Source organism: Heterodontus francisci, chromosome 41 (genome assembly GCF_036365525.1).
Source record: "Heterodontus francisci isolate sHetFra1 chromosome 41, sHetFra1.hap1, whole genome shotgun sequence".
NCBI classification, from domain to species: Eukaryota; Metazoa; Chordata; class Chondrichthyes; order Heterodontiformes; family Heterodontidae; genus Heterodontus; species Heterodontus francisci.
Genome location: NC_090411.1, coordinates 16560401 through 16573331, shown reverse-complemented (window position 1 = coordinate 16573331; position 12931 = coordinate 16560401).

Genomic DNA, 12931 nt, shown 5'->3' with positions numbered 1-12931 from the left:
TTGTCTTTTATATGTCTATCATTTTCATATGCTTTGAAAATACAAAGTCTGTTTATTATGTGACAGTTGAAATTTGCTTGTGCAAGGGCTTACTGGGTAAATGTACCTACCACCTATTTACTCCCAATCTATACTCTTAGCTGCTCTCAGCTAGGCAGCTGTACAGTGCCTTATTGGTTACGGAGGGGATCAAAGAGCTAGTATTCATGCTCTTAATTATGTCTCATTGGTAGCATTTTTGCCTCTGCATCAGTGGGGCGGCGCAGTGGTTAGCATCGCAGCCTCACAGCTCCAGCGACCCGGGTTCAATTCCGGGTACTGCCTGTGTGGAGTTTGCAAGTTCTCCCTGTGTCTGCGTGGGTTTCCTCCGGGTGCTCCGGTTCCCTCCCACATGCCAAAGACTTGCAGGTTGATAGGTAAATTGGCCATTAGCAATTGCCCCTAGTATAGGTAGGTGGTAGGGAAAATGTAGGGGACAGGTGGGGATGTGGTAGGAACATGGAATTAGTGTAGGATTAGTATAAATGGGTGGTTGATGGTCGGCACAGACTCGGTGGGCCGAAGGGCCTGTTTCAGTGCTGTATCTCTTAAAAAAAAATGTTGGGTTCCAGCCCTACCTCAGAAACTTGCATGAAGAATGAAGGCTGAAACGCCAATGCAGAATTGAACATATGAATTGGGAACAGGAGTAGGCCATACAGCCCCTCAAGCCTGCTCCACCATTCAGGTAGATCATCTTGATCTTTGACCTCCATATACCTTTCCACCTGATCCTCTGTGCACTTGTTTCCTCTAGAGCCCAAAAATCTATTTATCTCAGCCTTGAACATACTTAATGAGTGAGCATCCACAGCCCTCTGGGGTACAAAATTCCAAAGATTTATAACCCTCTGTGAAGAAATTCCTTCTCATCTCAGTCTTAAATGATTGACCCCTTATCCTGGGACTATGTTCTCTAGTTCTAGACGCTCCAATCAGGGGATCAGCATCTAACCTGTCAAGCCCTCTTAGAATGTTATACATTTCAGTGAGATCACCTCTCATTCTTATAAACTCCAGAGAGTATAGGTTCATTCTACTCCATCTCTCCTCATAGTGCAAACCTCTCATCCCAGGGATCAATCTAGTGAAATTTCACTGTACCAAGGCAGGTATATCCTTTAGATAAGAAGGCCAAAACTGCACAGTACTCCAGGAGTGGTCTCAAGAAAGCCCTGTACAACTGTAGCAAGACTTCCTTACTCTTGTACTTCAACCCCCTTGCAATAAAGGCCATTTTCTTCCCAATTTCTTGCTGTATCCACATGCTAACTTTCTGTGTTTTCTATACAAGGACACTGTCAAGCAGGCCCCCACGTGCCAAGAATGGGACACATATTTCGCCACATGAACATTAAAACTTAAAATTGTTGCTGGGAAGAAAAGAAGGCCTATCACAAGAAATTGCCAGGCACCTCGCCGGAAAGACCTTTTTCGCATACTAGCAGACAGTGTTGGAACAAAGGAACCAGTCCCTGCTTCCCCAATACACAGAAGACGTGGGCAGACCAGTTTAGTCGCATGACTAAGTGGCTTTTGGAGTTTTTTGAATTTGAACTTGCCAGAGTTTTAAAACTCAGAAAGTCCTTTGCTCCTGGACTGAAAAGACCTCTCTCCTGCCTGCTCTCATCTTTTTCTCACGGAACTGAAAACCATTGAAGCCATATGAACCCCAAGAGAGAAAAGTCTCCTACAGTGAACAAGGTTTAAGAAGAATAATGGGCCCCAACGAAAAGCAAGACCATATCTTCAGTCAAGGACTACAGCGAGCTCGAAGCACAGTAAGGAAAAACCTCTCCTTCGAGATTGCCTCAAACCTCTCTACTTTATTTTTCTTCTGCTCTTTTCTGTCTCTATTTGCATGTGCGTATCGCACATGCATGCTATGCATATGTGTGGGGTGCAGCATATATCCGTAGGCGTTAACTGAATTAGAGTTTAAGTTTAAGTTTTAATAAATTTCGCTTTTCTTCTTTAAACCTAAGAAGGTCTTTTTGTGCTAATTTCTTTGCCTGATAATTGGAAAGCAGTAAACAAGGATTCACCAAGGGGGAGCTCAAAACACAGTGTGTTAAAAAAACATAAATCCAGTTACAAGAAGACCAGGTGAAGGCTGAAAGAAACCTGAAGACACCTTTCTCACCTGGTCATAACAAACCTCTCTGAACACCAACCAGTGCCTTTCAGGAGATGGAGAAAAAATAAACTGAGGTCCCTTCATAGCTCAGTTGGCAAACCAAGATGTAACTGAGTTGCAGAGTCCAGAAGGGTCCCAGGTTGCATTCCTGGTTTGTATGGATTAGCTGATGTCAGTGGTAGGGACATTACAATTATTCTCAGCGCACCTGACCCACGAGAGGAAAATCAACCAGTTTTCCCATTCCTGATTGCTGTCCTGTGACTCGTGCTGGAAAGTACAATTGTACAAGGACACCATTACACTGGGAGGTGATGTTCCCCCACACATAGCTGGTGAGATTCAGTGTCCAGACTTGCTTGTGAAGATTGGCATTTGGCTGAGGTACCAGAATGCTGCCGTCCTCTGTGGAATGGTATACCAGTGAGAAGCTGCAGCTTCAAGGGAAGAGGAAGGGTGAAAAGTGACAAAACACACAGTGGGATGGATTTTCCAGCCCTGTGGAGATGGAGTTGGAGGCGGTGGAGGGGGGGGGTGGGGGGGTGGGGAAGCTGTGAAAATTGCAGGGAGACGCATTGCGACAGCTCCTCGACACATTTCCAGCTCTGGGGGACTTTCCTGGGGAAGGCTGGAAACAGGGTTGGCTGCCCAGTCCCCGGAGGCAAGCACCCAATTAGTCCAATTAAGGCCCCACTTAGGGGCCATTTTATGCTAATATTTTACCACAGTCGGAGTGCAGAGGGTGCCAGCTTAATTGAGGCGGTGTCCTGGTGACAGCCTGGGGAACCATTGGAGCCGGAGGCTCCATGCCTTAATGATGGGACTACAGGGATGAAACGCCACAGCCCAGTCCGTGACTAGTCTTGTGGAGGGGTTTCCCCTCCATCTCAATGTCCCTACCGCCTTCGGGCCTCTTTATTTCATGCATTCTATGCAGGCAACCAAGGATCCCTACATGTTGTGGTGCCCTTGAGCTTGCCTGCCTACCTTGGCAGCGCCCACCTCTTCAGGTGGGGCTGCTGGGCCTCTGATTGGACATGCAGGCTTGGGAGCCTCTGATTGGACATGCAGGCTTGGGAGCCCCCCCGGGAGCACGGAAGTGGCCACTTAGGAGGCCACCTCCTGAAAGGTTGCATCAACAGGCTCGCTGCCAAGTGGAGTGGGCTTGGGACCCCCATATGTGCCCAACTTCAGCGTCCCAACACCCGGCAGAAAATCCAGCCCAGTGTCACAACTATTATTAAACAGGATGTTGATGAGGCACAGTCATATTTACAACTCCAAAGTATCCTGACAATTTACAATTAATTTCTGATCACTTGATCTCAATGGAATTTTATACTCAGTGGTGCGGTTTTAGGATTTTGCTTTTTCAGCTCTATGACTCTGGGAATGCAGCCCAGCTCAGATTTTTTTTAATTTCCAAAATATACTTTATTCATAAAAATCTGTAAAAAAAAAATACATTACAAAACAGTTCCAAACAGCACCAAGTCAAAAATTACAAACAGTGCAAAGGAGGTCCGGTTGCTTCAATACAATCATGAGTTGCCTCACAACCCTTCCATTTCACATTTGTTGTGCCAGATACATTTTTACATTTTACAGCACACAAAATTTCTCCGATACAGTTCGAGGGGTTTCCCATGGATCCAGCCCCTCAGTTCAGCTTGGTGGGGGGACCTTACACAGTGGTCTTTCCCCATTGAGCCTTTGCTGCGGCTGCCCCAAGCTTTAGTGCGTCCCTCAGCACGTAGTCCTGGACCTTGGAATGTGCCAGTCTGCAACATTCGGTCATGGACAACTCTTTGCGCTGGAAGACCAGCAAGTTTCGGGCAGACCAAAGGGCGTCTTTCACCGAAGTGATAGTCCTCCAGCAGCAGTTGATGTTTGTCTCGGTGTGCGTCCCTGGGAACAGCTCGTAGAGCACAGACTCCTGTGTTACCGAGCTGCATGGGATGAACCTCAACAAAAACCACTGCATCTCAGATGGCTGTTCATTGCTGATTACTAATATGATGTTTATACGTTCTCAATCCTGCTCCTGCTCTCACTCCCAGTGGATCCAAAACCACATCACAATGCTGTCCACCCCCACAATTCACAACTCATTACATGGTAACAATTTGAAAACAAACCAAAATACCAAATGAAATCTAATCCAAATTCTTTTTCCACTATTTAATTTTTAAAAGGACCCCGATGGTGACACTCCCTTTTGCAGGGGACCAGCTCTTCTCATGGCTGTGGTCCTGAGACATACAGTCAGGGAAGTTCCCAGGTACAACCCCAGACCAGTGGTGAGTTTGCTGCTTTTAGCAGAACAAGAATAGCAGTGAACCTCAGTGCCTCTGAACTAAAGAGGGAAAAATCAGGCTACGTTCTCACTCCACCACTCCCAGTTACCATCTCGTGACTTCTATTAGAGAGTGAGCAGGTGTGAACTTTGGTCAAGGGGACGCACGACTTAGCTGAGATGCATTTTGTAGTCAATGGCCTGCCAACAGTCCTAGGCAAGACTAGAAGAACAGACACCTTGAAATGTCCTGTGGAATCATACCCCTACATGAGTCAGCACATTTAAGAGAAGATTAAGGACTGGAAAATAAATGTGTGGTAGTTATTAGCAATTCTGACTGCACAGACTCAAAATTCTTGCCAACAGTTTTTATCAAATAAAATTAATACTTTGGCCTAGTTGAGCAGCCTTTTCAGAGAGCTCCACTTTTATGCTTTCCTTGAGACTATTGCTGCATGGATTGATCAATTATTGATCTAATTTGATGATTGCCTTTTGAATTACCCAAGACTGTACTTAGTTTGGACGGATCATCTTTTTCCTTTAATTGATGCGTATAGTTGTTCTGGTGGGATTCACCCTATTCCACCAATCATTGGTCTGTATAAACAGGAGCACCAACACTGCTTTCCTATCAGGTTACTATCATCTACCAACAGCACTCTCATTAATGAAAAATGAGCTTGCTTGTAAATTACCCCCATTTTTCCCTGGGAGGATAAGTTATAAATTCCACTGAGTGACTCATACATAAATCTAATGATTTGCAAACTATTTTTGTGGCTTGCTTTACAGGAACAAACAACAGACTGCAGCTGTTAGTTATTCACATTCCATTTCTATAGAATTCATAACGACAGCAAGACTTCTTAAAATCATTTTTTCTCATTTGAAATCCTTTCCTGAGCCTCTCTCTGCTGGAGATGGAGACCCAAGCTCTGGCATCCTTCTCATGTCTCATGCAAGTTATTCTCCACATGGAAGCCTATCCAATGCATACTGAATTGTGGAGGAAAGAGGGAGACTTACCTGAACCCCATACAGTTCTCTTCTGACATTGTCAAACATTTTTTTGCAACCAGAATCACAGGATAGCAATCAGGACTGGACGCCATAATTGATTTTATTCCTCTTTCTAGGTTGAGGGCACAGGATCAATGAGACTATTCTGCAGCCAGGTCCCACCTGAGATCTGCTAGTTCAGTACAAATTGGCTTCTCCTGGATTTTATGGTGGAGTACACACTTTCCTCCTTACATAGTGCATCTACTGGACGAATCAAATTAGGACAGGGCCACTCGTCCAGGCAATATTTCAGGAAACATTCACATCATCACTCAGTTAGCTGAGCTGTGTTTAACAGCACAATTGTGACCTCTCCAATCGGCACTGACTGTTGCTGAGAGATGGTTCCATAGATACAGCAGCTCTCTGGTATCTTGCTCAAGTTTATATTCTTCAAGCATTTAACCATAAAGAACACACCGATGCACCCTTTCCAGGAATAGTCCTGGATAGCAACCAAATAGCAGGTACCATGATCTGGATGAGACCTGTGGCACTTCTGGTCTCTGTGGCTTAGTATCAAACCACAATACTTTTTTAACATAGAATTTCCAGCACAGGAATAGACGATTCAGCCCAATGCACTTATGCCTCCCACTTGCCTCCTCCCATCCTACTTCAGTTAACCCTATCCTTCTATTCCTTTCTCCCTCATGTACTTATCTAGTTCACAGAATCACAGAATTGTAAGAGCACAGAAGGAGACCATTCAGCCCATTGTGTCTGCACTGGCTCTCCAAGTGAGCAATTCACTTAGTGCCATTCCCCCACCTTCTCCCCTGGGCATAACCCTCGGCATTCTTCCTTTTCAGGTAACTATATAATTTCCTTTTGAATGCCTCGATTGTACCTGTCTCTACCGCACTCTCTGGCAGTGCATTCCAGATCCTAACCGCTTGCTGCGTGAAAAAGCTTTTCCTCGTGTCACCATTACATTTTTTGCCAATTAACTTAAATCTGTGCCCTCTTGTTCTTGATCCAGCCACCAATGGGAACAGTTTTTCCCTATCTACTCTGTTCAGATCCCCTCATGATTTTGAGCACATCTATCAAATCTCCTTTCAGCCTTCTCTTCTCTAAGGAAAACAGTCCCAACTTCTCCAATCTATCTTCATAAATTAAGTTTTTCATCACTAAAACCATTCTACTAACTAACAAGATATTACTCCCAAATCATCTATTTAAATCAAATAATATATGGTAGCCTCAGCAGCTTGACCTGGTGGTCAAATCGGGCAGACCAGAGATCAACCACTGGCATCTAGAGAAGGTTACCAGCAGCGAAATAAGTTCAAGGATGAGTGTTGCAAATGTCTTGCAGGTGGTGGGGGTTGAGGGGCACTCCTGCTCCTCCTGGCCCTACGAAGGAAAGTTCTTTAACTTTCTTAGAGGATCTCACTATCTTCTCAACAGTTTTACCTGGTGGGTTAGCCATGGCAGGCACCTCTCTCAGGGAATATACATTGTGGGACCCTGATTTATATTTATTAAGGAAATTCCCACCAGAAGTTTCAATGGTCACCAAAATCAACAGTGTTACAATGGGGAAGTCAATGGGATCCATTTTAATGGCACCCCCGCCCCCCCCGCTCCTTTTCCACCAACCAGGGAGAGTTAAAATTCCCCCAGTGAAGTTTCTTCAAGTACAGCTCCTTTAGCCTCTTGCTGGAGACATAGCCATATTCCAAAATTGGCTGGACTACTGTGTTCGGGACATTTCCCACCTTGATACCATGCTGATACCTATGCTGGCTTCATGAATCTAAATCTCTGGGGTTGGAGTTTGCTCATTTTCTCTTCTTTCCTTCCCTGAAAGTACTGACTTTGACTATGATTGGGTTCCATGGGCACTGGTTGCCCTGTGGTACTTCATCCAAATAGCCTCTTTACCCAAGAGACTAATCAGTGAATGCTTTCAGGTTTGTCAAATATGGAGAACATCACAGCCTGCCCTGATCCTGACTTACCCGAGTCTCCATACATATGCATATCCAGTCAGTATCACAGGATCACAACCAGAAGGTTGAACTCCAGCTGATTTAATTTCCTTTCTCTAGCCTAGGAACTGTGCTTATTGCCAACCTGGCTGAGAACAGACGTGGAATCAAACCTAACACATTCTGGTCTGTATGGCTCATTTACAAATTGCCCTTACAAAGTGAGCTATCAGCCATGCCAAAGTTGTGCATTTGAGGCAACAGGATGGCCAACCTAGTGATGATGTTCCCTGCTCGCTCCCATCCATGAAACTTACCAAGATGAACGATATCTGAGAGGAGCTGAAGACTGGTGAAGTAAGGAACCTGCTTCCCTTTTCCCTGGCACTTTACATGCTTTCAGATTCTAGTGTGCTGCACAACAATCACACCATATTACTTCACCAATTTGTCGCAAGTTACTAAATCTGATGTGTTGAAACACAAATGATGACAAAGGAAATTACACCAATCTATCCCCATTAACTTCCACATGAACAAACAATGTATAAAATGTGATTGCTTTGTATTTTGGGAATACTGCCTAAAGAGATATGTGGGAAGAAAAAGTTGGATCCTGCTTTCTATTAAGTGCACATTTCTCAGCAGCTAGTATTCCTTGCCAAAAACCCTTATGCATTTGAGAGAAATGAGTAAAGGCCTCTGCCCTGATAGTTTTATGGCGACACATGTTTTATCTCAACTTGCAAGATACTGGGTCAGACCGCAGAACTGTGCTGAGTAGGATGTGGTTAGCTCAAGGAGATGCTTTGCACAAACAACAGAGAATTGAGATATTGGTCTTATTATCTCCAAACTGCAACCTAATATCCAACATTGAAAAATACTATTTGCATTTTTCCTTTTGAGTTGTTTCTGTTGGTGCTGCCAGCTTTCGACGTGTAGATCTTGTATAGCCAGTGAAAACACCTAATAAAACTTGTTAGATTCACTCAGAACAATGAGAAAGAGGTAAAGAACAGATTTCTCTCGTGTTTCATTTACATCTACCGGAGAGTGCAGATGAGGTCTCGGTTAAACTTCAAATCTAAAACTCTGTACTTCCAACAGTTCAGCAACCCCTCAGCACTGCATTGAAGTGTCAGCCTGAATTATGGGACTTGAACCCACAACCTTCTGACTCAGAAGCAAGAATAAATAAATACATATTATGCCGCTTGGTCAAAATCCTGGAACTCCCTCCCTAATAGCACTGTGGGTGTACCTACACCACATGGATTGCAGCGGTTCAAGGATGCGGCTCACCACCACCTTCTCAAGAGCAATTAGGGATTGGCAATAAATGCTGGTCTTGCCAGTGGCACTCACTTTCCATGAACAAATAAAAAAAAGTGTATACAGAAAGTGTACACAAGGATAATGCAGAAGAATATATTTGTATTTTCAAAAGGCCTTCAATAAGGTACCACATAGAAGACTCACGAATAAGGTCAGAACATGTGGAGTCAGAGGAAAAATAGCAAAATGGATAAGCAAGCTGGATACAAACCAGAAAACAGAGAGTAGGGGTTAAAGGTAGTTACTCAGACTGGCAAAAGGTGGGAAGTGGGCTTGGTGCTGGCTGGTGCCAGCACCAAGTTGTTCACAGTTTACATTAATGATTTAGACTTGGGAATCAGATGTACAATTTCAACATTTGCAAAGGCTACCAAATTATGGGGTGGGAGGTTGGTATAGTTAACACAAAGGAAGAATATGACAAAATACAAGTAGACGTTAATAAACTTGAAGAATGGGTGCGTAATTAGCAAATTAATTTCAATATGTTTAAGTGTGAAATGGTGCATTTTGGTAGGAAGAATAAAGAGGCCACATACTCATTGGATAATAAGAGTCTAAATGGGATAGAGGAGCGAAGGGATATGGGGGTACACTGTCACATATCAATAAAGGTTGTTACTTAAGTTAATAAGGCTATTTAAAAAAGCAAACTAAGCTCTGAGTTTCATTTCTAGAGGGATAGAATTGAAAAAAATAGAGAAATTATGTTAAGCTTGTATCAACCCTTGTTTGGAACCACACTTGAGTACACAGTGCATAGTTCTGTTCTCCATGTTATAATAATGATATAGAGGCATTGGAGAAGGTGCAAAAAAATGATTCACAAGGATGATATCAGAAGTTATAACTATCAGGAATGGCTCTTCTCTAGAAAAGAGCAGGCTGATGGGTGATCTGATAGAGGTCTTTAAAATAATGAAGAGGTTTGATAAGGTAAATGTAGAGAAAACATTTTCACTTTTAGAAATCATAAATAATTACAAGATAGTCACTAATAAATCCAGTAGTGAATTCAGGAGAAACCTGGCAAGTAGGTGAAATGTGGAACTCATTACCACATGGAGCAGTTGAGGTGAATAGCATAGATGCATTTAAGGGGAAGCTAGATAAGCACATGACGGACAAAGGCATAGAAGGTTATGCTGATTGGGTCATATGTTGAGGGGTGGAGAAGGCTCAAAGTGGAGCATAAATGTTGGCAGAGACCAGTTAGGCCGAACGGCTTGTTTCTGTGCTGCAGACTCGATGGCTCCCACAAAGGCTCTCATTGTTCATCCAGATGTAGCAGTAATATTAATACAAGTTTTTTTCTTAGCTGACTCATATAGAACAGAATTGTCCCAGTTTGACACCACAAATGTACTTGGTTAACTAAACCTAGTCAGGATGCAAATACAGGTGTTACAATTGGATTCAACTGCTGGGCTTAGTAAGGGAAAATCAACCAAGGTTCCCATGCCTGATCATGATGCAGTGAGTGATGCTGGAAAGTGACTGTGATTAAAGATCAGGTAAGGCAGGACTGGGTTCAGATGTGATGCCATCTGGAGTCATTCAACCTTCCGATATTCACTATCAAGCCTCATGTGAAGAACAGCGAGTGGCAGTCATGGACCTGTACCTCCGAAAGAGATGACAGAAGAAAATTAACAGGAATATAGAAACAATAAAGGTTAGCAGTTAGGAAGCAAGTTCTAAATTAAATCAAAAATAAAAGGAAACATTAAGCAAACAGAGTAGATAACAAACAAATTCCCAACTCAACCAACCTAATACATGAAATTCTAAGAAGTGCATGTAAAAACACTCACCTATGTCTGGGAATTCATGGGCTAAATCTTAATCTGTTTCTCCCCTCCAGCCTCACTAACAATAAATTTCTATGCATTTTTCCCAATCTCCTGACATACTGCAGTGGGACATTGGCAGAACCCATAGGGAAACTGAGTAAACAGCTGATTTCAGTGATTTACATAGTTTCTTCAGGAGTTGTGTTGATCTGTTATTGGAGAACCTTCTTGGAAATTCCAAGTGCTTTATTATATGATTTCTCCTGTAAATTGCTGATTTTCCCCCACTAATATTCTCCTTTCTTTCTCTTCCAAAGGCATTGTTGCTTGCAGGTGTATAATATGAGTTGTGTCTGGGAGAAGTAGTACCTCTGAAAATGGGGACTCGTTGCACTCTTCGGACTGGTTCACCTTTCATTGGTCCTCACAAGCACCCAGCTATCATCTGTGGCTCCCAGTACTTGTTTGCATGCAACAGCAGCCACACCCTGGCAAACTGTCTTGACAGGCGGCAAACCAGGTGAGGGTAGCCAATGTGTCTTCCCTTCAGTGAGTTAGGATTTGCCTATACTTGTATGCGAAGTCTTACTTGGTAGAGTGAGCAGAAAAGTTCACTATGAATTCAATGGCCATAAGGGCGACAAAGCAAAGCATTCTGGAGCGTTAAGAGTGTGGGTTAGGCACTTAAGGAACAATGGTCATCCACTGCATCCAGAATCATCTCCAGCCATCTCGACTTTGTCTTGCCACTGGATTCAGATCCTGAACGAGAGAGTGAGGTTGATGCAGCACAACTCTCCCTCACTACAACCTATTTCATACGCAAGTCATGACATCACCCACCAATTAATTCATCATACTGTCAAGTCCTATGCAGGGATAGGCACCGACATGTTGCACCACAGACATTTGACAAAATTATTGACTCAGTCACAGACATGGGGCCAATTAATCTGAATATAAAGTGTATAGGCAACCTAATGCCATCAAAACATAGTCCGATTTAAAAGACATTTCTATTTAGTGAGATACCTGGCATTGTTTTTGCTTGCACAAATAGTCAATATCTGCCCGCACACTTGATGTAGCAATGCGGAGACCTCAGACAGATGTCCATGTGTCAGGAATGATCTTGATCTCTTTCTCTCCCCTCTCTCTCTCTGCCTCCCCCTCTCTGTGCCCATCCCTTTCCCCTCTATGTGTCCCTCTCTCTCTCCCCCTTTTCTCTCCCCCCAACCCCAGCACACTCTCACCTCTCTCCCACCCCCCCCTTTGCCCCCACAGGCCAGTGCTTATTTAAAGGGTTGCCTGACTCTCTCTCTCTCGCTCTGTGCTGGCCCACTTCCTGCTGTCCTCTTGGCTTCTCTGTCGCTCTCCCCCACAGTAGCCATTCCCACTCACTCCCTGAACCCCGTGAAAACAGCAGGGGCATCCGATTCCAGCTAATCAGTGCTCACCCCACCCGGGCAGTCCGCAGTCAGTCACAGACACTGAGCAATCACAGAAAGGCATCTGCCGCCCGTCAGATGCAGGTCCCGCCTATCCCCTCCACCTGACGTACATTTTAATAGGAGAGCTGTCAATCACAGAGGACTGGCAGGCTGGCTGGAAACCTTTGGCGTGTAAAAGAACTTCCAAGCCTGTTTGTGAAGAAGACACTGAGACCAGGAAGCTTAGGTAGAGACTAATTAATAAAAGCAAAATGTCTACTAATCTACTGGCATGTCAGTGCCTATCCCTGCATAGGACTTGACAGTATGAAGAATTAATTGGTGGGTGATGTCATGACTTGCGTATGAAATAGGTTGTAGTGAGGGAGAGTTGTCTACTAATATCCATTATAAGTCCACCGACTCCCACAACTACCTCGACTACACATCTTCACACCCTACCTCCTGTAAGGACTCCATTCCATTCTCCCAGTTTCTCCGTCGCATCTGCTCTGATGATACTACCTTCCATGACAGTGCTTCTGATATGACCTCCTTTTTCCTCAACCGAGGAGTCCCCCCATTGTTGTTGACAGGGCCCTCAACCGCGTCCGGCCCATTTCCCGCACCTCTGCCCTCAACCCTTCCCCTCCATCCCAGAACCGTGACAGGGCTCCCCTTGTCCTCACTTTCCACCCCATCAGTCTCCATATCCAAAGGATCATCCTCCGCCATTTCCACCACCTCCAGCGTAATGCCACTACCAAACGCATCTTCCCCTCCCTTCCCGTCAGCATTCCGAAGGGATCTTTCCCTCCGCGACACCCTGGTCCACTCCTCCATTACCCCCACCACCTCGTCCCCGTCCCATGGCACCTTCCCCTGCAATCGCA